The following is a 25,091-nucleotide window of genomic DNA, read 5'->3' on the forward strand; positions in this document are numbered from 1 at the left end:
CAGCACACGGATGACACCCTTAACTCCTGAACTGCACGTGTGTGGTCACGCAGCTGGAGTGAGGGCAGAATTCTAACAGGTATCTCTCTCTAGCCCTAGCTGTCCTGGAACTTACTATGTAGACCAAGGACACAGAGATCCTCCTGCCTCTGCCTCAGAGTGCTGCCATGCCCAAAGGTTGGCTGTTTTTTAAAAAACACTCAAAAATGAGCAAAATCTCCTGGGATAGAGGTGGTACATCCAGTCATAACTTTTACTTTTCAAATTTTTCTTAAATGTTTTGTGGAAGCTATCTTTATGCTTTAGGGGAAAATAAATGAGAATTCATAAAATCTGGTGGCATTCCCAATATATTTTTATCTGTCAGTTGCTTGAAACTATCCTTCCTGTCAGTTACACATTATTACAAACTTATTCTAAGTTATCAATAAACACAATAGTCAAAGTATTCAATAATGCTGATATAAGCATCAGGCAATTATCAGGGATTATCTGCTCACATTCCACATATGTGAATAAAATGGTAGTTTAATAATCTCTCCAATAACGTCAACTTTTCTATTCTGTTAACATGAATTATCTTATACAAAGGAAAGAAAATGAGAGCTGGAATAGTGTAGATACTTTATTATGTCAGCTCTATACTAACTCTCCAGGTTTGTCCATATAGGTGTTTAATCCTAAAAAGGATTCTAGCAGGGGCCTTCCACAGGGGACGAGAGGGCAGGAAAGGGGAGGGAAGGGGAAAGGGAGGGGAGGGGCGGGGAAGAGAAAGGAGAGGATGGAGATAAGGCCCTGGGGTTAGCTTTATATTCCCTCAGCAGCCCAGATAAAGAAAATGCTGTATGAGGTGGGCTAGGAGCAGGTGCACAGCACTCTGTGACCCTGTAGTCAACAAAAGAAAAGGTAACTTGCAGGAGCACACTGTCGCCTCCAGCACCAGAGAGTTCTTATTAGTCTTCTTCATTCTAGAAATAACATTTAGAATCTGCCCAGGACCCTTGAGAGATTACATTAACGTTTCTTAGCTCAACTACCCAGTGTGGAATATTCTTCATCCAATTCTGCACTACACAGGAAGCAAATCTTTGGGCCCCATGAACTGAAACAAACGCAGGTATTCGGTATCTTACTGCGGTATCTCAGGTCAGACTTGTGGCTGGATCCTATGACTGGCCAGAACCTCAGTACTTCCCAACCGGTCCTGCTAAAGGCTCCTAACAGCAGAGGAGCATGATGGTCCAAGTGTAACATTCCCTGCATCCCCTCATGGTGATCATTAGAACGTTGCAGGCATTCCCTAAATACGGTTAGAAAATAAATGTTATGTATATTTATTTTAATATCAAAATTATGTTTCTTTAAAAACTAGGTCTAGCCGGGCAGTGGTGGCTCATGCCTTTAATCCCAGCACTTGGGAGGCAGAAGCAATCAGTATTTCTATGAGTTCAAGGCCAGCCTGGTCTACAGAGTGAGTTCCACAACACCCAGGGCTACACAGAGAAACTGTCTGGCGGGGGGGGGGGGGGGGGGGGGGGGGGGGACCCCACTAAGTCTAAAGCTGATAGTCCATTATTATTATTGAAGAACACAGAAAGACTATAAAAGCCAGAAGAAGGTGAGGGCAGGAGGGTGGGGGAGTGGTAAAGAGATCTCATTTCCTGGCATAGTGTATTTGCTGTACTTTTGAACTCACAGCAGATGTAATTACCTGCACAAGATCTCTACAAGACTGGGCCTACCACCCTGCCATGGGAGGGGGAGGGGCTCACAAGGCCTCACCTCTCCCTGAGTTCTTATACAGATAAGAGCTGATGGGCGCAGACAGACATCTTCATCAGAAGTGTAGCCACTGGTACTACCCGTGCTCCTAAAAATAAACTCCCACCCAGGCTCCTGCAAACCACCCTAAGGAAACTCACTGAGTTGTTTAAAAAAAAAAACACGAACTTTCATGGAAGAGGAAGGGGATTAACAAGAGTTACAGAAGCAAGAGAGGGTGAAAATGATTGAAACGCATTATGTATATGTATGAAAATGTCATAATGAAACCAATTATTATGGATAATTAGTATATGCTAATAAAAAGCATTTTGAGTAATTAAATAAAATTGATACTCCTAGAGAAATCCAATGAGGTGCATACCTGTCATCTACTCTATTCAAAATGCTCCTGGTCCCATCCGTGAAACACACCCAAAAGCAATTCCTGAGACAGTTGTCCAGTGTGCTGCCCAAAGGTCCTGGACCACAGCTGTCTGCACCAGGGTAACATCCACTTTAGGGAAGCCAAGGAGGGCCCTAAGGTGTGAATGTGAGGAAGAGATGAACAGGGTAACAGTCCATCTCTCCTTGGCTGAACCCATAGGCAGGTATTCCACTACTGAGGTCCAGAAACACAGGACTCTCTAAGAAGTCTAAAAAGGTAGTCTTCAGAAAAGGAAGTAATTAAGATAATTCAAACAAAAGCATGGGGCATGGAGTAAGAGGGACTTTAGTCTGTCTCCCTGTGGATGTCCAAACCATGGACCATCCATCTGGGACCAATATCCACCATGCAGAGGCTTAGCTACCTAAGGGGCTCGCCTCAGCATGCCACAATCCGCTCATTTGAGACACATGAGCTAAATGACAAAAATCATGGACAAAATATGGCCATCTGAGGCCTCAGTCACACGAGAAGAATCATGCGCTCAATTATGTTTTGCCTCAACAATACTGAGGGGGCAGAGGGGAACACAACTTAACAACCATGCAGGCTCTTGCTTGAATATGAACTAGGAATCCTGCTTACCTAGCAGAACGAAAACAGACCCAGCATGCCTTTAACTGACATAATTCAGAACGGAGAATCTGAAAATTACAAGTTAGGAGTGTGTGAGAAGACTACAGGCCTGTCTTGGGCAGCGCTCGGAAGTTCCTTTTTGCCAGGTTGCTCCTTCACCGTTTCACTTCAGTACTGATACTCCTGACGGTGTAGAAAGGAGTGGTCAAGGTCCCCAGCCAGGGTGTCCCACTAACAACCACGCATTGTCCCAAACAAGTGAGCCAGGAGGGCAGGCCTGGAACGCTGGCTGAGCTCACAGCACCCCTGTCATGACATAACGCAAACAGCAGGACACTGTCCTTGCTTAAGGACTTTTCACTAGATAAAAGCAAGGTGGAACTCCGCCTATGTGCATTGCTCAGGAAGAGGGACTCGACGTATCTGGTATAAAACTACAAAAATAATTGGGAAAGGAATCTTGAAATACTCTAAATTTATACTTTCTTTGTGGGGACTATTTTTAATATGAATGATTTCAGAAAAAAAATGTATGGATGAACTATGAAGCCATATTCAAAGCTACAGTAGAACTCTACGGAATACACAGCACTTTCACGGAATTCTCTAGAGAAGCAGGCAATCTAAAATCCGCAGGGAAAGAAAGAAAAAGCAGCAGTCAGATGAAGGAGGAGCTTAGCAACCGTAACAATGGATCAGGCTAGTCTAGTCTGGGATTCTGAACTCCAGGGCGGGGAAGAACAAAACCTCAGCACTCAGGCGTCTCCCTAGGAAAGACTCCTCTGGTCCAGTTTGTGTCTTTGAAGGACCTTTTAATCTAAAGGTTCCAAAACGTCATCTGTACTCACTAACAGGTTCACAGGAGACACATGTGAGCACAGGCCAGCCAAACATCAGACATCCCGACACACCCTCCCTACCTGAAAACGAGACTAAGGCACACTGCGGCACCCCGGGGCGCACCGCGGCACCGCACCCGGGGCGCACCGCAACACCGCACCCGGGGCACACCGCAACACCGCACCCGAGGCACACTGCGACACTGCATCCAGAAAGAAACCAAACAAAGCAGGATAAACAGGAAACAGAATGCACCATCAAACATCTTCAGGAGCCACCATTTTTAGGACACAGACTTCTAAGACCTTTCTGAAGAAGGCATGTACAGCCAAACACGCTAACACAACCCCCAGCAGAAACAGATTTAAAGCAAAGGCCTCTCTGTTTCAGAAAGTAACACAGGAAAAGAAGGGTCCCAAGGCTGCAGCATACAAACAAGCCAAGCCACTCAGGGCATAGGTCAACCACTTCCTGTGAACTTTGAGCTAATCACATGACCCTGGCCCAAAACGTCTAGGTGTCACCAATTAACAGCAAACTGTCCTATAAAGGGCTTCAGCTACCTCACAGGGTTAAAGCCTAAAGACAGGGTCTACAGAGAGAGACACTATCTGCAGGCTTCAGAACTCCCGAAGTTCAGGAGAGAGAGGGCTGGTAGACATCGCAAAGCAGTGAGAGAAGCTGTTGTCCATGATAACCAAGTACTCCGTGGAAATGCCAATCCAATTCCAAGAGCGCTCCGCTAACACAGGCTCAGGTTTAAAAACTCGGGCCCTCAATTTGCACCCATCCTGGGACCTGCACAGAACTTGCCCAGGTCAGGGGCCAACATCTATTTTAGGCCATTTTACCCTGGAAATCACCTGGTAAAGTCATGAAGACCTACCTGGCAGAGCTGGATATTTGTGAGTTCAACATCATTTGACAACAGTCTTTGGGGTTTTTGTTTTGGGGTGTTACTTTGAGAACGGGTCTCACAATCTTCCTACCTCCACTTCAAGTGGTTGGATGACCAGCATATACACCACCATGTCCAGCACCACTAGTTGTCAAGAGGTTGTCTTTAAAAAAAATTAAAAGTGTACAAAATAAGCTTTTTTAGCAAAACTAAAAGAATTGGAGAGGGAGGAATCATGATTTCTTTTGGTAGCATTTTCTTTCTTCTTCACACCTTAAAACAACTTATTACTTTAGCACATTTCTCCTACATTATAGGAAGACATACATACCAAAATCCATGAGTTAATTACCTGTAAGTGCCAGCCTGTGGCATAGAAGCCCCTTCACATCGGTGTGCAGTGACCACCGTTCTCCATCTCTAGAACCTGTGCAAGAGTTCATCTGAAACTCTTTCCAAACAACAGACCCCAGGGCTCTCCCTTAGAACCTGGCTGCCACTATCCTGCCTTCCATCTCCAGGGATCGGCCGCCCTGGATACCTCATGTACCAGGATGAAGTCATAGTTAAATGTCCAGTTTATTTTATTGAACATAATGCTCCCAGTACAATACCTTCAGGCTTCATCCAGGTTTCTCATTCCTTTATTATTATTATTAATGTTCTTTGACAGTTTCATCCGTGTAAATAACGTATTTTGGTCTTTTCTCAGCCCTCCTCCATTCCCTCTCCCATCCTCTTCCCTCACTCAGTAAACCCCTCTCCCCAGCAAGCCACTTTCAGTCTTTTGTTTGTTTTGCTGTGACCCACCAAGTTTAATTAAGGTTGCTTAGACGACCATGGGTGGGGGGTTATTTACAGGAACATAGGCCATTTACCAGTGCTGAAGAAAATGACTCCTCCCTTGGTAATCATTATTGCCAACAGTTCCTCAGGGAGGGGCGGGACCTTCAAAGTCCCTATCCCATCCATGGTGAAATGTTGACAGGGCCCATCTTGTGCAAGTCTTATGCAGGTACCCACATCTGCTGGGATTCCATGAGTACATCGGCCCTGTCATGTTCAGAACTTTGTTTTTGTTATTCTGGTTTGGTTGGCATTGATTGGTTGGTTGGTTGGTTAGTTGGTTGGTTGGTTGGTTGTTTTCAGCTCAGGAGATTGACCCTAGGACCTCCTGAATGCTGGCACAAGGCTTCACCACTAAGCTACATCTTCAACCCTCATTCTTCTTAAGGCTAAGTAACAACCCACTGTGTGTACAGAGCACATATGTTTACCCATCTATCAACCACTGGAGTAGGAATTGTTTCCAGTTGGGGGACATTGTGAATAATCTCTTAGGATCTTCTGCCGGTGCATCTGCCCTTACATCTTGTGCATACATGCCTGAAATGGGTTGCTGGTTCAAACAGTTTGTTTGAGGAAGAACCACACTATGGTCCCATTTTACAGTCCATACCATTTTAAATTCCTCCCAGCAAGTCACAGGGTTCCAGCTTCTCCATGCTCTCATCAGCATCATTTCCTGTTTGGTTGGACTGATTGTTGGGTTGGTTGGTTTGATAGCCATCTTAATGAGTATGAAGTGGCACTTCATTCTGTGGCTTTGATTGACGTCCTTAATGACTGGTGATTGCTCCATCTTCTTTTAAATGGTGTTTCTAAAATCTCCCATTTTGTTTCCTCAGCCCTCTCTGGAGGATGAGAATGTAATCGTTGCTCTAAGCAGATACCCCTGAGACACTCCAGTTGTTCTCTGAGAACCAACTTCCAACACACTAAAAACAAAGAAACCAAAGTCTCCATGATTGAGGTCACAATCTCCTGTTTGAAACCTGGACAAAAGATAGTCCCAAAAGTTTCCTTCCAGGCTCTTAAAGATTAGGCAAAGCAGCCTTGAACGCAACCCTCCTATGATGCCGATAATGTCCACTGTTGTTGAAGTCTTGGGACTCTAGGAACGGGGTATCACAGGCTCTACTGTAAGCATGGGTAGAGCTTCTCCATCTCTCCCTCACTGCTCCCCCACATCCTCCTCTTCCTCATCCCTCCCCCACACCCATGCTCTCCCATCCCCCTTCCAGGGCTAGCAGAGAACACAATAGGCTGACAGAGTCAGCCTCCTCATTAAAGTAAACACACAGGCAGTGAAGGGGTTGGGGGTTTAAGATGCAATTGGGAAGGAGTGCTCCTTCTTCAATTGCTCAGGCCTCAGCTCTGCCTTGTCACGGTTTTCCAAGTGCCTGCACGGTGTCTGATCCCCATCCCTGTTTAAGATGATCCAACCTTCCTGAGGTGATTTGAGAAAATTTACACTTTACCTCCAAATCTTTTCCTTTATGGTAAAACTGTCTTCGGATTTGTGGTCATTGATTCAACAGGCACAATACTCTGCAGACCACTGTGGGCCCTGGGGGACCAAGTCTCTCCGCCCCAACCCCCACCACCATCACCACCAGGAGAGGTTGCCTTCCTCGGCTCTCTCTAAAACTCCTGAAGTGTCTCCTGTGCAGATAACCACCCTTTGTCTATAAGCAGAAAGTAGCTTATTAAAACGAGGATGTTCTAATAAAGAAAACAGGCCACTGTGTGATCTGAGCAAAATCATGCATTTCAAGGCCACACACACACACAAAATTATAATATCATTCACAAAGACCTGAACCAAACAGTCATTTGAAGGGAAATTTACCAAATGCTTTCTTGCCAACTCAAAATACCAGAAGATGAACAACCGCTTCTAAAAAGAACTGGCACCTGAGGTCTCTTTGCCAAGGACTGCCGACAACGCCCTGTGTCTTCTGTGGTAGCTATGGTTACTGCTGAGTCTACTGTTTACTGTAGAATGACAACAGGCACCCTGGAGAATCTAACTGTTTTGTTGTCAAACAGGCAAAAAATAAGAAGAAGATGATTAGAGCCACAATAAATAATATGAAGCCAAGAAGAGACTGGGCAGCCTGCCGGATTATCCCAGACCACCAGAAAAGACTAGACATCTAAGTCTCCCCTAGGAGGAGACTAGGACCCAAAAAGACTCAAACATCAAAATCACCTTTTCCACGTGTGATGGGATATAGAAAAAAAAAAAACAAACCACTGGAGGGAAAACATAGAAGTGTAAAATGCACACATAACTAGAACTCTCAACTAAGGATCTATCAAATATGGTGTGTGCTGAGCTTTACAACAAGCATCCGAATATTTGGGACACATCACCCCCTCCCAACTACAACAAAATATTCATGCACTTTTATACCAGCAAACCTTCCCAGGCATGCTACAGTTCCCTCCGACAGAAAGAACACTCTGGGCAGAGAGCAACAAACGAAATCCAGACAGGAAGTAGCCAGCAAGAATAAAGGCAGTGTCCTGGCACCATCTCCTTGTGGAAAAACAAGAAATAGTGCTCTACTTTAACAGAATTATTTTAGAGCCCAGAGCCAAATTATACTGTATATTAATTCGGCGAGCGATGGGAGTAAGGGGTTCCAAGTGAGGTTTCCATGTGTTGGCCCCGTGCCTAGAACCAGCGTCCTAAAGTCAGCTCTAATCACTGACCACTCACAATGCCAGAAGCAAATTCCCATCCAGAAGGAAGTATTTTGACCTCGTCCCTGGAGGTCAGCCTTTGCCAAGCTTTTTCTCATTGTGGTGCACATGGATATTCTCTATGCAAATTTCTACTTGCTAAAATAAGCGCAGCCTTCCCACAAAAGAATGTTCAAAGAAAGCAAAATGTTTTTAACTTAAGAATGACAGTACATTCCAAAGTTACTTTCCTAACATAGATGTCTGAGCAACACATTAAGCAAAAAAAGAAGAACACTGTATGACATATTCTGGGGCTATCACTGAATGATCATTATGCCTTTTAAGAGCTATGCGTCAGTTTCAAATGTGTGTGCAAACCCCAGCAGCAGAGCGACGCTAACAAGCCAATGTCAGCATCCTTCCCCAGAAGAGGCCCCTGGTTGTCTCCTGAACACACGCTCTCCACTTCCTCCACAGTAACAGACTCGGAGCCAGGCACATCACTGTCTAGGTGAAGATTGTATTTCCCAGGAACCCTTGCCGGTAAGTCAGCATATGACTGGTTCTGACCAACGGGGTGTGGACCACGAAATCCCTATAACATGCTCTTAGAAGGAAAAGTGGGTGCTCTCTTCCGACCACTTTTACCCGAGATGACAGAAACAGGAACAACCATCTTCACTAAAAAATGGGAGCCATATTAAAACCATCCCATCATGTGCTCACCTCACCTGTGTGTGATCATCATGGTGATACTTATCCAGGCACCGGAATTTTCCCACCATATGGAAAATAAGACCCTTAATTTGGTGTGGGGGTGCATACTATAACCCCAGTACTCAGGGGACGTAGGCCGGAAAATCACAAGCTCTAGGTCAGCCTGGGCTGCATAGCAAGACTCAAACAAACCTAAATAAAATAGAATCAAAGAGGAGAATCATCTTAACCTCTCCCCGACTCCTGAGCGTGATGAGATGTCTGTCTTCTAGCTCAAGAAGACTCCAGAGCCAGGACTCCCTACACCTGGACCGTACACTTAGGTCAAAGTAATCCAGCCGGATTTTATAGGTTCTTCAGTGGGTTCACAAGGGATGGGATGTAGCTTGGATCACAGGAGGTCCTGGGTCCCTAGCATCGAATAAACAGGGCTTAGGGGCACAGGCCCATGATGGAGGCAGGAAGATCAGAAATCCAAGGTCAGCCTTATCCACATAGTAAGTTCTAGGCCAGTTCCTGCCTCAAAAAAAAAAAAAAAAAAAAAATCACAATTTGCTTTAAAAGACACCAAAGCTGAAAAGCTGCTCGGTTTTGCAGTAGCAGTCATCACCACTTACAGAATGAAAGGACCGTTGGCTCCTTGGCAAGAATGGTGAGATTCAGCAGCCAAAATATCTTAGGTACGCCGAGAAGGCCCAGTGAACCACCCACGGAATTCAGCGTCCCCTGGCCAATGAAGAGCAAACACCTCGTTAACCCACTCCACAAGCCAGGCACTTTACTGCTATTTCACCCACAGAAATGCGAGCACACTTCCTTAGTAAAAGCCTTTTAAAACAGAAAGCTCCGGCTGCCTCTTCCATTAATTTTTTCAGCTGCCTCTGCCTTGTCTAATAAAGACTGTTTGCTTTTGTGATTCTTAAATCCTAAGTGCAGGATTTCTCATACGTAAAGAATATGATACAGACCCTTTATGAATGTGGCATAGTAAATGTTGCCACAAAATACTGTAAAGCGATGGCCACCGCTTCCCTTCAACACTTGGAAGAGCGTGCCTTCCAGCGGATTAACAACACAGGCCAAAAAAAGCTGTCATGTCAACCCTGTGGAGAGGAGCAGATAACATCAGGTTAATTGGAATCACCTCTGTTTTCACAAACTGGATCCAGTAGTAAAAGTATTTTATGGTCTACTAAAATGTAGAGTACATGACATATCCCTAAATAAAAATCAGGCACGTAGCCCCACCTGCCAGGTGGTAGCCATCTTTGAAGGTTCAATCCAGTCTTTCAGGAGACCAACTAGAGGGAACTATCTAAAGAATCCTCCGCCATGGGGGCCACAGAGAGGGCAAAGTGGCTAAGAGCGCTTGTGGCTGTTCCTGCAGAGAACTTGGATTTAGTTCTCAGCACCTATCTGGCAGCTCACAACCATCTGCAATTCCAGTCCCAGTGGACTCAATGTCCTCTTCTGGCCTCCATGGGCACCATGCATGCACACAGACATAAGAGGAGAGAAACAATGGTACACATTTAAAAAAAAAAAAAAGGAAAAGAATTCCCCTACAGAATGCCATCGTTCTCAGGCCCTTCTGTTTAACCACCAGTAGAGACGCTGCAGAAGCCATTTCAATTTGATAATTTTTAGAAGGTCTCAAATAACGGCTAACAACTTTCTACAGGGATGCCAGAAGAAAGGCGGGAAATGGAAAATTACGGTTGGAATTGCCATCCTTAGAAGAGCCGGTTAAGCCGATGATACGTGAGCAGAGCTCAAGTCTGCTACCTGACTACGGAAGCCACGGATTAAGTTTGTTTGATTAAACAAACTTTAAAATGCTGCAGGTTTTTACCATTTTACTTTTAAGCCTTGGGCTTTTTTTTCCTCTACACAAACTGAATGACAGCCCCAAAGTTTTGAACTTGGAGTAGAGGAAGCTTCCAGCAGAAACATTTAGGAGTATCACTTGAGGCTGGACATGTAGCTCAGTGGCATAGGCAAGACCCTGGGTTCAAAGGCTGAGTCCCCAGCACTACAAATAAACACACAACTAAGCAAATATCACTACCCCTCTGGACAAAGAAAGGGAGCCACCATACCTCTCCATTCTACTCTCTCCCCACCTGCAAATCCAAGTCACACCTCCCCGTCGTCCTAGTTACAGAAAAGTAAAACGGGGAACAATAAAGGAAAAAGCCCTCACACACACACACACACGCACACGCACACACACACACACGCATGCACACGCACGCACACTTACACACACACCACTCACATACATACACACCACTCACTCACACACATACACCACACACACGCATGCACGCACTCACGCACGCCCCTAGGTCATGGGGAACCTCTGCTCCAAAAGCCTACACATCTAGATTAATGCACAAAGCAGCAGGGGTATCCCGTTTTGCAGATACCTAACAGTCACTATTGGAATACCCCATATTTCAAAGATGTTTTCAGTGTCTTTTAAAATACTTCAGAGTCTTTTAGGTAATTTCTCAGCTCCTTTATGATGCATGTCTCATTTTTCTCACCTCTTCTGATATGTTTATCAATTCTTCGCTGCTATAAATCTTTTGTCCGTAACTGGTTATTTCTAATGAGGAAACTGAGACCCAGAGAAGTGAAAGTAGCTGAATATGGTTACATAGCACGTATGATGGAGATCGCATTCATTCAAAATGAGCTGATTCCAGAGCCCGCACAGGCACCAACTGAAGGAATGGGGACTGTTTAAAACAGAATTGGGTGAGGACGGGGGTCTGATTGTTGGCGTGCATTTGCTCTGCCGGGGCTTGAGAATCCATCTGGAGTGAGGCCTTCCCAACATGCTCTGCTTTCAAACAATGGACACCCCAGCAGGCCGGTCTGTCCACAGGAGGTCTAGGTCCTCGACCCTAGGGAAATGGGGATTTAAGTGGTCTTCCAAACAGTCCAAAGCAACCCTTCGGATCTGTGTAGCACTTGCTCAGTGGCAGTTAATGAGAAATGATCTTAGAAAACCTTAGTTACGCCGCCGCTTTAAGGAAGAGGTGTGGGGGCCGGGGGAGATGGCTCAAAGGTTAGAGCACTTACTGCTCTTGCAGGGGACCTGGGTTCATTTAGTTCCCAGCACCCACACAGTGGCTCCCAACTGTCTGTAACTCAAATTCCAGGGGATCCTATGCCCTCCTCTGACTTCTACAGGCTCCTACACACACATGGCACACATACATATACTCAGACACACACACATAAATAAACAATTTTTTTTTTTTTTTAAGAAACATGATTCTTAGATAAAATAAGAAATAACACTGGGTGGCAGTGGTGCACGCCTTTAATCCCAGCACTTGGGAGGCAGAGCCAGGTGGATCTCTGAGTTTGAGGCCAGCCTGGTCTACAGAGCGAGATCCAGGACAAGCACCAAAACAACACAGAGAAACCCTATCTCGAAAAACAAAAAAAACAAAAAAAAAAAAAGAAGAAGAAGAGAAAGAAAGAAAGAAAGGAAGGAAGGAAGGAAGGAAGGAAGGAAGGAAGGAAGGAAGGAAGGAAGGAAGAAAGAAAGAAAGAAAGAAAGAAAGAAAGAAAGAAAGAAAGAAAGAAAGAAAGAAAGAAAAGAAATAACATGTTGGGAAACATCCAGTATTTCCATTGATAACCATTAAGCTTTAGGATGCTGGTGACACACCGTTTCTGTATCTGGAGTTCTACTTACATGGGTGAATTCATGAACACATGAACACATGTACTTACCTTATGTCCTCACCTTCTGTATGCTGAACATGCTCAGTAAAGCTTTTAAACTACAAGTAGAGAGATGTTTTATGCCTGCCCTGTTCCAGTGTAAACTGGCCTTTAATAAGCAATAAAGCACACAAAGTTTGAATATAGAGATGGAAGCCATAAGACTCCTCTCTCTTAATGGAGCTTCGCTACAATAAGCATGCTACTCTTAACCAGAAAGCTGTTGCCTTGGAAACAGGAACTGTCACTACTGCAATCACACCTCGCAGCAAAGATGGCCAAGATCTATTTCAGTTCTGAGACGCCTCAAGGAACTGCAGATGATTGTAGCTATGGAAGATAGCCAATCTGTAGTAATGAAGAGGCGCGGGCCAGCATTAGAAAGGCTGCAATTGAGAAAGAAGAGGTGGAGAAAGAGGAAGCAGTCGGGAGGGAGGGGAAGACAGAATTCAAGAGTCAAGCAATCCCAGAACCACACAGCTGAAAGACCAGCCCTTTCAGTGAGTTAGCCAATGCCACTCTATTTAGCTTACGATTGCCTACAGCCCCATGGGAGGTGTAGGGAGCAAAAAGCCGAATAGGGCCAGCTCTTCTGCAGGAAGTACATGCGTGCTCAAAGCATGTTCACTGGAAGTACACATACGCCAGGACAAAGCAGGAGAACTCCTGCAGTGAAAAGTGGGAGGTAGGACAAGAGTCTCAAAGACAACGTGACAGTCCTAGGCAGAGTTCCTCAGGCAGAGGTCAAGGTGGGGCATCTCAGGCAAAGGGCATGGTCCTGTTGATCAATAGGACCTGCAATTCTGGGTGGAACATTTCCATATGCAGAGGACTTTCCCACGCAGGACATTCGCCATCTCTGGCTCTGCCCATTGACCTCTGGCAGCAACTGCTAATCACTGCGATGAGTGGAATGCCTCCCATCACCACAGCCCCCCCCCCCCCCCCCGCCCCGGAGCGTGAAGATGGTGCTGCCACTCTAATGGAGAAGTGGCAAGGACTTAGAACAGACCTGTGGCTGAGGCAGGGGCTGGGGGAGGGGCAAGGATGCGCACTGAGGATGAGAGTGCAGCAGAGACCAGAGTGAAGCCCCCCCCCCCCCCCAGGGCCCCAGGGAGGCCCAAACTCCATTCTAACCCTGGAGAAGAGAGAAGCGGTGACTGGGCAACTCACGGGGTCCCGGGAGGTAGAAAATAGTTTGGACAAGTGAGTCAACATGACTGGCACCGAGCATAGCCCTGAATGTGACCTAAGAGTGTGTTTGGAAGGGGACGGTGAGCTGAGCCATAACAGGAGGCTGTAGCACTTGGAGGGCATTCATGTGGGCATCTGAGAAGCAATCAACAGCTGGCCAGCTGCTGGGGAGAGATAACCAGAGTGGAGGAACAGACCTTCATGTCCTAGGCATGCCCACACCATTCCCTGGGGTTGGGGGAGGGGGAATATTCCCCAACCTGCTAAATAAGCTGGAGAGAGAGACAGAGCAGGTGCAACCATCTGCCGCCAGCAGGGAGGGAGGGGGAGGACAGCCCTGGCAAAATGTAGGTGGGCTGCCAGGTAGCCCCAAAACTAGAGAGTTCTGCTCTTTGTCAGCCCAAAGGAGCAGGTGACTACCACACCCGATAGAAATGACCCACTCCTGAGTTACGAATAATGACACCTGAGTTCTAAAAGACTCGACATAGTAACTTTATTCCGTTCTTGAGTATTCAAGGAGCCAATTAAAATCCCCTCCACCTTGAACAGGGAGTGGGGAAAACATGGTAAGGGCGAGAAGAAGTGATGTAATTATATTTTAATTTAAAAAACAACAACAACAACCCATATTTCTACTATGACTTTAGATAGGGCTCTGGAAACCTGGTAGGCCAAAGGTGCAGAATTTCTGAGAATTAAGCAGACCTGCATTTTTCTCCGGATCTAAGGAAACCTGTGATGGAAATAAAAGAAACCAACACAGAGGAGAGAGGGGACCCAGCAAAGTGTGACCACAGAGTGGTCACAAGGGGCAAAAAGCCTAAGAGCTCTTAAAAAGCAAAGTAAATGAATAAGTAATTCAAGGAAAAGAGTGTGCAAAAAGGCTGAAGGATATATTTTTAAAAAGTGTCTAACCTCATCAGGGCTCTGGGGGATGTGTCCATTTTTCTCATATTAGCATGTCAGAATGTTTAGAGCAATAATTCCTTGGGCTGGAGAAATGGCCTCTGTGGAGCTGAAGAAGCCTGTTTGCACATCCCCCGCCGCAAATCTAACTGCTTCACATGGAATGTTGTTGTAAGAGAATTCCAGCCCTGAAATATCCAGCGATCACACCGAAAGCTATGCTACCTGGCACTGGTCTCATCGGTCAGAGTTGGTAAGATCCTGGTACTGACACTTGCCCTCCAAGTGCCTGTGGCCCGTGGCCCAGCCCAACAGTCATTTCCCACTAGAACTGTTCAAAAGCCAAAATTATTGGAACAAATAGAAACAGAAACGCCTTGGCTTGGATTTAAAAGCAGTAGTCCCCTCTGAGGGACTAAACGTGGCTAGGAATTCCTTCCAATGGGCCACTCAGAGCCCAAACTGAAGCGGCCTGTAAAGGAAGCTGGAGGGTCCAGAGCCAAGCGCTGCCTGGCCCACGCGTTCTGGCAGGTAGGTCAGGTTCCTGAGGCGGCCAGCAGCCTGCTCAGTCTCAAGTACCAGCGGGCTGGGCCCTGGGAGGTGATATTCTGAAGGCCTCGAAGCACTCATTTACAGGGGCCAAAAACCACGAGTCCTTGTCCATGTCGGAAACAACCTATGAGGGGAACCTGGGCACAAAGCAAGCAGCTTTCTGACCTGTCGGGGTGCTTTGGTTTTTTTAATTAATTCCTTTAACTGATCAAAAGATAAAAGCCTGAAACCTCTACTTCACTGGGCTAATCATCCTAGACGCTGCTCCACCAACCACAAAAGCATCAGGATGAGGGGACAGCGTCCCTCGTCCCACTGCAGATGGAGCGCAGCATACCCCACACCAACTGAATGGCTGCAGAGGAAGGGGAGGAGGAGGAGGGGGAAAAGAAGAGGGACAGTGGCCATCATCACAGACATCACTAAGAGGACTCGGAATTTGAAAGGTCTGTTCCGTCCTGCTGAGATAATGGCTGGGTCCTCACAACAGGGGATTCAGGAAAAGCTCCCAACCCGGTTTCCTCATCTGTGAAATGGGAACGAATGTTGTGAGCATGTCCTAAGCCCGCTATGAAGCATGCGTGAGGAGAGCACGCACACCAGGTGAACTGCCCAGGAATCCAGCCACCAACCCCCTCAAGGCAGGCCTCGACTTCAGACAGCCACTTCACCTGAGATCAACCAAGCCTTCCCGCCATGCCTACAATAACATTCTGCTCAGTTCCTGACAGGCAGAAAAAAAAACGGCCAAGCAATATTGGCTCAAAGCAGGACACCATGGCTGTTCACCCTCAGGCTTCCAACCAAGGTGGCTGAGGCCTTTCCCTCTCTTGGCTCTGCCTAAAGGCGCTCCTTCCCATGGGAGGTGGCCACCCCTTGAGCACCCTGCAGCCCAAGAGAGCCCTCCAAAGCTCGGCTGCCAACACTGCCTTCCCTCAGTTTTAAGTTCTCAGATTGTGGAGAAAGACACATTTGTTTCTAGTCAAGTCTAGTAGTTCATTCATTCATTCACCAAATATGTCCAAATACTATCAGCTAGGGGTATCCACTGGGGTGACATCTAGGGATGCTGATCGCTCAGGGCCTTCTCTGTCAAGGATGGTGGTTCTCAGTAGGGCAGCCCTGCCCTCCGGGCTTTGCGGTTAAAGAGGGAGCTCTGGGTTGTTATGATGACTGGAGGCTCTACTCTTTGGGGGGATGGAGCAAGAGAACTCCAGAGCTAAGATCCTATTGAACTCCTGAAGGGCCCTCCTTTTTTGGGGGGAACCTAGATTTTTTTTAAAGATTTAGTTTGTTTTTTTTTGGTTATTTTTAATTGCATGTATGTGTGTGGGTCTGTGAGGTGGTATATATACATGGGAGCTCCCAGAATCCAGAGACATCAGATCCCTGTAAAGCTGGAATTATGTGCAGTCATGAACCCCCTAACATGATTGCTGGGAATCAAACCCAGGTCCTCTGCAAGGCACTATGAACTCTTAACCACTGAGCCATCGCTGAAGGTTCCTCTCAATAATGGGGCTTCAACTCTAAATATTCTGAATTTTATATGAATTTGATGATCCTACATGGAAAAGTGCATTCTGTTTTATTCAAAGTTCCAAGGTTTTCGACCGGCTCTGAAAATCCTGGCTTTTATAGGAATGTTGCTCACAGTTAATGAGGCACCTCTGCGTCATACCTGCATTGGTCTACACTGAAAGTCCACGTAGCCTCAGTGAAGGCTTATTTAGTGCCCTCCCATTGTGGTGCTTAAGACAAACCCAGGGCTTCACATGTGTGAAAGATGAGCCCTTCCGACTGAGCCATACTTTGGCCCAAACTCTTATTTCTAAAGTTACATATAAAATTTATTGATGGTATTCAGTTCAGTATTTCTCAGATTCAACTAGCTTATTATAAGACTAAAAATATGATCCTCTCATGTCTTCAATGTATCTATACATACTGATGTGCCATTTTACTATAAATCATTTTCATATTTCTCATATTAGCATTAGGTTTCTCTATAGATCTCTCTGTGTGTGCGTAAGTGTGTATGTGTGTGTGCACGTGCACACATGTGCACGGAGGCCAGAAGTGGACACTAGGTGTCTCCCTCCATCATTCCCCACTTCATTTTTTGAGAAGCCCGGCACTGGGATTACAGGCAAGCACCACCATGTCAGACTTCACACAGATGCCGTTAGCCTTGTCGACAGCGTCCTCTGGGATTATAACCAGGAATCACCAGGATTATGAGGGATTTTTTACATACGGCTGGGAAGACTCAAGTAAGGATTGTCGGGTCTCACTAGCGGGGTACTGAGCCATGAACCACAGCAAAGTGACTTATTTGGGAGAGCAGCAAGGGGCTCACAGCACCCAGCGCTCCGTGCTCCCACTGACAAAGCAGCCTGTGTTTGGTCAGAGTGTCCGGACAGGGGCTCCCAGGGCGGCCTAACAGCAAGTGACCACAGCGACGAGAATGGATCGGTGGGAAAGGTGGGGACAGGAACAGGCTGGAAGAAAAGCAGTTGGCTGGTGCTAAGGGGTTAAGTGGTGTTGGTCCAGCCGTCAAATCGCGAAGTGCTAAGATTCTGTGATCTAATACAGGAACACAAAAATAATCAACAGTGAATGGTAATGAAAAGGAAACACACCAACTCTACACCGTATTCTGCATTCTGAACGTACACCCAGAAAAAAAAAATCTCTACAAAGGGAAAGAGGGGGGCTCTTCACACTCATGCCACTAGCCATGTGGTCTCGGCTTTAAATGCCCTGAAGACCCCTCGCCCTACCTTCTCTTCCCTCAGCCGACATGTAGGTCACCAGCAAGCAAGTGCCTCACACCTCTGAGGATAGAGCCCTTTGACCTTGGGAATATTTGGAGCAGAAACAGGTGGTGTGAGTTGGGGCAAACATTCTAGAAGACAATACCACCGGTTCTAAGGGAAGAGCCCCTCCTCATGCGGTTCTCACATTCATTCTGTACAGTCTGCCATTCTCTGGGTCTCCCGCATCCTTCAGACGTTAGCTTCTCATGGCAAGCACTGTGAGTACGTCAGATGAAGGGGAGGCTTTCTTACGGTTTCAGGCTGGGTAGTGTTTCAGAACCACAGGATTGCAGGGCTGAGCTCAGCCAGGCTGTACTGATGAGCAGATTGCATATCCCTCATGCTGCCCACATTTCAGAGACTGATAAAATATCGCCTCTGGGGACAGTAAGGAGAAAAATAGTGACAACACATTCCCCTGTAAGGAGCAAGACTGGATGCCAGAGCCGACCAAATGCCAGGGAGCCCACCTGTGCACAAAAATGGTCAGCTCTAATTGGGAAAAAGCCTAAGAAGCCGTTCACTCTCTACATTCAGTGAGGCTGAGTCCTAGAACACAGCTCTACGTACACACACACACACACACACACACACACACACACACACACCTGGACAGAAGTCTTCATTGCTTCCCACAGTCACAACACGAACCCCAAATCCCTTAGTGAGTTTCAGGGCCTCCATTAACTGGCCACCAAGCAGGTAATTTCCAGGTCAGAAAAATCAGCTTGGGCCCCACTGGGTCAAGTGCGGTGTACAGACGGGAAACAGGCAAAGGAGAAAGATGAGCGTGGGGGGAAATGGATACTCCATCCTCTGCCTACCGACAATCCCCACCAGAAAATGTCCAGTTAGAACACGGGCAGAGACTGCTGAGGCGTGGAAACCATGCAAGTCACGAAAGCACAAAGAGTTCGTAAAAGAGCGGGTTCCCTCCCTACCCCCAGCCTCCAGCCGCTCCGCACGAGAAGCCGCAGCCTCACCCGGCACATCTGGTTTCAGTTACCTGCACCCCAACCACAGCTCACAGCTCAGAGCTGGAGCTGACTGCTTGGTTTAAGATCTGTCAGAACAGCTTATGTGGAGATGGAGCAACAGAGTGTGGAAGCCTTCAGCCATATTCCTGGCCATCATGTGAAGCGTCACGGATGACGTTTTTGGCAGTTTTGGCAGAGTAGGATTGCACTGCTGAACTTGGTCACTACAAAAGTAAAAGCGGTGCGGTGGTGGCGCACGCCTTGAATCCCAGCACTCAGGAGGCAGAACCAGGCGGATCTCTGTGAGTTCGAGGCCAGCCTGGGCTACAGAGTGAGTTCCAGGAAAGGCGCAAAGCTACACAGAGAAACCCTGTCTCGAAAAAAAAAAAAAAAAAAAAGTAAAAGCTACCAAGGGGTGTCATGATCACCTGACAGATAAACCAGCTACACACATGGGTCAGCCTCTAGTCAGCACATGGCGTGTACAAACTCAAGCCACTACATACTGCGGCCGCCATGCTTTCCCTGCCGTAATGGACCACATTCCCTCAGACCGTACTCAAACCTTCCCTCCCTTTAGCTGGTTTCTCAGACAGTCTGTCATAGCAACAAGGCCTACACTAAAATACCAGAAATCCTTCTGTGCCGGAATCCAAACCCCACTGTCACCAGAGAGACCCGAAAGCCGTCAACCTGACAAAGCTCCCACACTTTACTCTGTCCCTTTTCCTGTTATAAACATGGTTACACAAGGAAAAGTGTTCTTCCACACTGACTTTGGTGCCAGGTATGGGGGGGCACACCCGCCATCGCAGGGGAGGCAGAAGGGTCGTGAATTCAAGAGAATCCTGAACCCCAAAGATCTTACGTCAAAATAAATAATCTTCCTTGGTAATGACAGTGACTTCATTACATTAAACTTTTGTTTAAAAAAAAAACTTCTTGAATGATTAAAATATGTGTTTATGAAAAGTACTGTCATCCAGGCACTTCTTTGTTTCACTTTCAACACTTGCGTCTGTATTAATGCAATTATTTATTTTGTTAGCAAACATGAAATATTTACCATAATTAAAGAGTCATATGCTAGTAATCGTTTCATTATTTTTACTTCAGTTGCTGTAATAGAAACACAGAAATGAATATTAAACATTAAGTAAAACAGGTATTAAAAGATGTATTTGGGATCTGCCCAGTGACTAATAGTTTTTTGTTTGTTTTATAAAAACTCAATAAATATTTATTGGTCAAAAAAATGACATGCATAACTCATTTTGTCTGTGCCTAGGGGACTTCATCCTGATGAGTTTTTTTAATTTAATTAAACAGCCTCCACAGCAAAGTTTAACCAGTACAGTGTGGCACCATTTGTCCTGCACCAGGCAAGATGACTAAGCTCTAAGCTGTCATCATTGTTTGCCAATTTCTATGTCCTGGTGAGGGAATGTTACCTCTACCATGGGTTAGAAGGATCCTTAGCCTCAAACAGAAATATTCCAAGGATTGATGCCTTCTAGAAGGGCTGGCAGTGGTTTCCAGTTCTGGTTACACAAAATGAATCCCATATTACTTAGAAAAAATAAATAGAAAGTTGGGCAACCAGCCACCAAAAGACTCTGGCATTGTCTCTGCCGAATTAAGGAGCATGGAAAACAAAGCCCCATACAGGGACAAAACTTGTTTACTAGAACTTACTCTGTTAAGGTAGCTACACTTTTACCTTGATAACGTATCAGGCTTAACGTGAACAGGCATAGAACATGTGCACTTGGCATAAGCCCTCTTCCTAAAGTACCTTCCTCTCAAGAAGGCTGACATCACACCTAGTCACATAATCCGGTGGCACTCACTCCTGTGAAACCCATTTGCAAAGAACACTGAAGAACTGAACAGAGTGAGTGACTGAGGGCCATTCTGGCCTCTAGCATGCCAACAGAATTCCCTGGGTTTTTCCTCAACTCTAGAGGTTTCCAACTCTCATCCCTCAAGACACTCATGTTCCGTAATCAGTTCTAAGTTGATTCATCATGAAAATCAAACGGAGATCTTTCCCCAATTTTAAGGAGGAAAGTAAATAAACATTTATATAACATATACCCTTTTTAAATTTTTCCACTTAATTTCCCCAAATCTCAGTACCAACTACCCCATGGATCAAATAAGGAATTTAAATTTTGTAATGCTTTTGGCCTCTAGTAAACCACAGGCCAACTGTGAGACATGGACACCTATAGTCCCGGCCACTTGGGAAACTGAGGCAATGAATGGATCCTTGGAGCCCAGGAATTAGCTCTAGAGGGTTAATGAGTCTCACTGTTTTCCCATGAGCAGACCAAGCAGATTTTCACCGAAGCTAACCCCTTCTGTGACTTAGTGACTTACTTCACCCCCAGGAGTTTCTTAAGCTATTACCAGCCACGGCCCTAAAACTACCTGCCCTTTCTGTATCTCTCAGGCACGCCCTGGTCATACCTTCCTGTAAAACGTACCTTGGTTGAGCAGATTGCAGAGGAATCAAAAGGAAACAAAATTTGAGATTCTATTCTGGCTGACATAGAACTTGAATAGGGCTTAAAGAGATCAATAAGATGACATAATAATATAGTACCAGGTTCTCTTTTTTAAAAGGCAACCAACATCAGCATGTTCAACATGATCACTTCTGGAAATCTTCAGAGAAAAATCAAGTTTTCCAGCTCTACCTTGCAGAAAAAAACCAACCATTCCATCACCTACACAGGACATCTGACCCCACAGCTAACTCTGGAGCTGTCCAATAGTGCTACCACCTCAATTTGTAAAGTAGAGGGACAAGTTGGCCAGTGAGACATAAGGAAGACAGTGTGTCCCACTGACCCCGGCAGTGGTAGCCGACAGAGTCATTGCTGTTCTGCCAGGATTCTCCATGACCCCAGCTGTGATCGTGTGATTCTTTCCCAACATCTTGTGCTAGATAGATTCCAGCCCCACCCGTCAACCAAACAAAACAGGGCATATGTCTATTTAATAGTATTAGACTTAATTTAAAGGCAATCTTCTTTTATTTTCTAAATGCTATCAAAATGGGCTTGAAAAAAAATTTTTTTGAGCCAGAATCTCACTGTGTATTCCTGGCTGTCCTGGAACTATGTAGACTAGGCTGGTTCAGAGATCTGCCTGATTCTGCCTCTGGAGTGCTACAATTAAAAATGTGCATTGCCACACCCCCCGACTAGACTTGAAGACTCTTTAAGAAGTACCTAATGCTGAATTTCTTCCTCCACCTTGATCTTTTTAAAATGTGACTCTTTACTCCCTGGAATATTTCATTTTATTTTAAACAATATTAGATACTTTTTTAGCTTATGAAGCTTAATGCATTTGTTTCTATACAAACTTGGAAAATATGTAACTTCGGTAAGCCTCAAAAAGCCATGAACTGATAAATCTCTAAGTTTTGAAGTCCTAGAAGTTTATCTTAACCCTAATAAACAAAAATCAGCCAACTCCACGATACCCTGGAAAAGGTTAATCCGTGGAAACAATAGGAAGTCGCAGGTCACCAGGGGCTGGGGGAAGAGCACAGACATTTTCAGGACAGTGAAACTACTCAATGAAATACTGAAATCGACAGAAGTGAATATGTGTTCCTGACAGTTGTTAAAATCCACAGCACATATAACACCAGCGAGTCCTGATGTAAGCTATGGGATTTGGGTGGTAATGGTCCATTGGCATCCTGTCACTGATGTAACAGACACGCAGCTGGAGGATTCTAAGGGCTGGGGAGGCTGGAGCAGGGCAGAGACCACATGGAAGCACCCTGTAGCTTCTGCTAATTTTGCTATAAACCTATAATTGATTTTAACAATAAAGTCTGTTTTAAAAGATTTTTTGTTACTGTGCGCTTGTGCACATGCACACACAGTACAGTGCCTGTGCCTATAAATCCCCTGGAGCTGGCGGTAAGCCACCTGCTGTGGGTACTAGGAACTGAACTCGGATCCTCTGCAACAGTTGTACCCATCCCTCCACTGCTAAGCTCTCAAGTCTATTTTTTAAAAGAATTTTACCCTCCAGATGTTACAGATAAAATAATAGTATATATCCCTCCCACTTTAAAAATGAGTTAAGTCATTGAAGAGGTTAATTCTCCTGCAAGCAGAAAAGGAGAAGTGTAAAAAGCCACCATGTTGTAGGGCCTGCCTGTGGCATCACAGAGTACTTGGCAGAGAGGATGTGTGTTTCTGTTTGGTCTAGAGATGAGCAAGAGAAACCAGCCAACATTAGTCATCAGTTATCAGTGTTATTTTTGAAAATCCATTCTTGGGTTTTTGGCGTTTTTTTGTTTTTGTTTGTTTTGTTTTGTGTTTTTTGTTGTTGTTGTTGTTGTTGTTGTTGTTGTTGTTTTGAGACAGAGTTTCTCTATGTAGCCTTGGCTGTCCTGAAACTTACTCTGTAGACCAGGTTGGCCTTGAACTCGGAGATCTGTCTGCCTCTGCCTCCCAAGTGTTGGGATTAAAAGCATGCACCACCACTGTCCAGGCTGAAAATCCATTCTTGATGCAGGTAAACACTTCATAAAATGCCAGGCATATCCATTCAGCATCCACAAGCAAATATACATCATTTTGAATCTCATAAATAGGTACTGTACTCCATTTATTATAAGGTAACCAGCCACATAATCTATCTTCGATCTAGTACATCAGGAGATTTTGGTTAATTCAGAAACCAACAAACCAACGGACGTAGCCATCAGATGTACCCCCTCAAGCAAGTGGCTTACCAGGGTTCCATTACAAAAGCAATACCTGGATGTATCCATATGTGAATTTAGCTTTCAAATAATTGGTCTTTAATCATGTTTATAATCCATTTGTGCTTGCTTAAATGAAAATGGCACCCATAGATTCATATGGAGTAGCATTTTGGAGATGTGGCCTTCTTGCAGTAGGTGTGGTCTTATTGGAGGAAGAGTGTCACTAGGGGTGGGCTTTGAGGTTTCAGATGCTCAAGCCAGGCCTAATGTCTCTCTCTCTCTTCCTGCTGCCTGCAGGTCCAGCTGTAGAACTCTCAGCTACCTCTCCATGTCTGCCTGCCCAACACCATGCTTCCAACCATGAAGATAATGGACAAAATCTCTGAACCTGTAAGCCAACCCCAATTAAATGTCTTCCTTTATAAGAGTTACTGTGGTCACGGTGTCTCTTTGTAGCAATAAAACCCTAAGACACTATTACTTGTGTCCTGCTATTAAGTCAATCACTTACACAGAGTGGAACATGAGGAGGAGCCATGATGACCACATTCAATAAGTCTGGGAGTGAGTCTCTACCAAACTCAAATGAAGGTTCAAATGTTGAGGAGAATCCTTCCCCAAACCCTCACATACAAAGTCGCCAACTATTCATCATCACTCTCTGGAGCTGTACTACAGAAAGATCATGAGGAGTACATTGATTTGACTGTGTCAAGAGCTCCCTGCCTACCTTCAAATGTTAAAGTTTCAGCACATAATGTATGGCACACAAAACTACATTTCCTATGAGAATTATGTGTCTGTCATTCATGCACGGTAACCGCACATGGCAACCTGATGGGAATCCAGGGGATGACCATAAAGACCACCCCCCTCCCCAAGTTCACATGAGCTCCTCCACATTCTCGTGCTGAGGCTTTGTCTCCTTGGAGTACAGGAAAGCTTTGCAGAAAGTTTGGAGGAATGGATCACTTTGTGGGAAAAATGCTTCATCTCTTCAGCTTCTGTGGGGACACCTTCCAGATGCCACTGTCCTTTCACTTCCCTCTTCAGCATCTTCCTTAGCCACCTGGATCCAAGGTAGACTGTGACTCTAACTGCCCTCAGGCACAAAAAGACCACAGTGCCTAAGAATGGTCCATTCAAACTCACTCAATGTCAGGGAGAATATCCTGTAGCAAGAATCTTAAAAGGTCTTATTAATAAAAACAAACCCAGGGCCAGGCATTGGGGTGAACACTGAAAGATCAGAGAAACAGAACAAGTCACAGTCACCTCACCTCGCCATTCCTCAGCTGATCTCATTTCCTCAAACTGGAAGCCTCTGTGTCCTCATCTGAATGGATCTCAGCTGAACTGCCGCTAAAAGCCTAAAAGCTTA

The 25,091-nt window shown here is 45.5% G+C and overlaps 1 protein-coding gene and 1 long non-coding RNA gene across 5 annotated transcripts in view; both read right to left on the bottom strand.

Annotated features, from left to right (window-relative positions):
- Ankrd44 (ankyrin repeat domain 44) overlaps positions 1-25,091 on the bottom strand; it is a 260,633-nt gene that overhangs the window by 214,933 nt on the left and 20,609 nt on the right. The gene's annotated exons all lie outside the window — the stretch shown is intronic.
- On the bottom strand, positions 1,551-13,366 carry LOC128117517 (uncharacterized). The gene is made up of 4 exons (XR_008220832.1): positions 12,528-13,366; positions 9,743-9,877; positions 9,392-9,500; positions 1,551-9,294 (listed from the first exon to the last, which is right to left on the bottom strand). It is a non-coding gene; the product is annotated as an uncharacterized LOC128117517 (long non-coding RNA).

The sequence above is a fragment of the Peromyscus californicus genome, unplaced genomic scaffold, assembly GCF_007827085.1.
Source record: "Peromyscus californicus insignis strain IS unplaced genomic scaffold, ASM782708v3 Scaffold_21__1_contigs__length_65335640, whole genome shotgun sequence".
NCBI classification, from domain to species: Eukaryota; Metazoa; Chordata; class Mammalia; order Rodentia; family Cricetidae; genus Peromyscus; species Peromyscus californicus.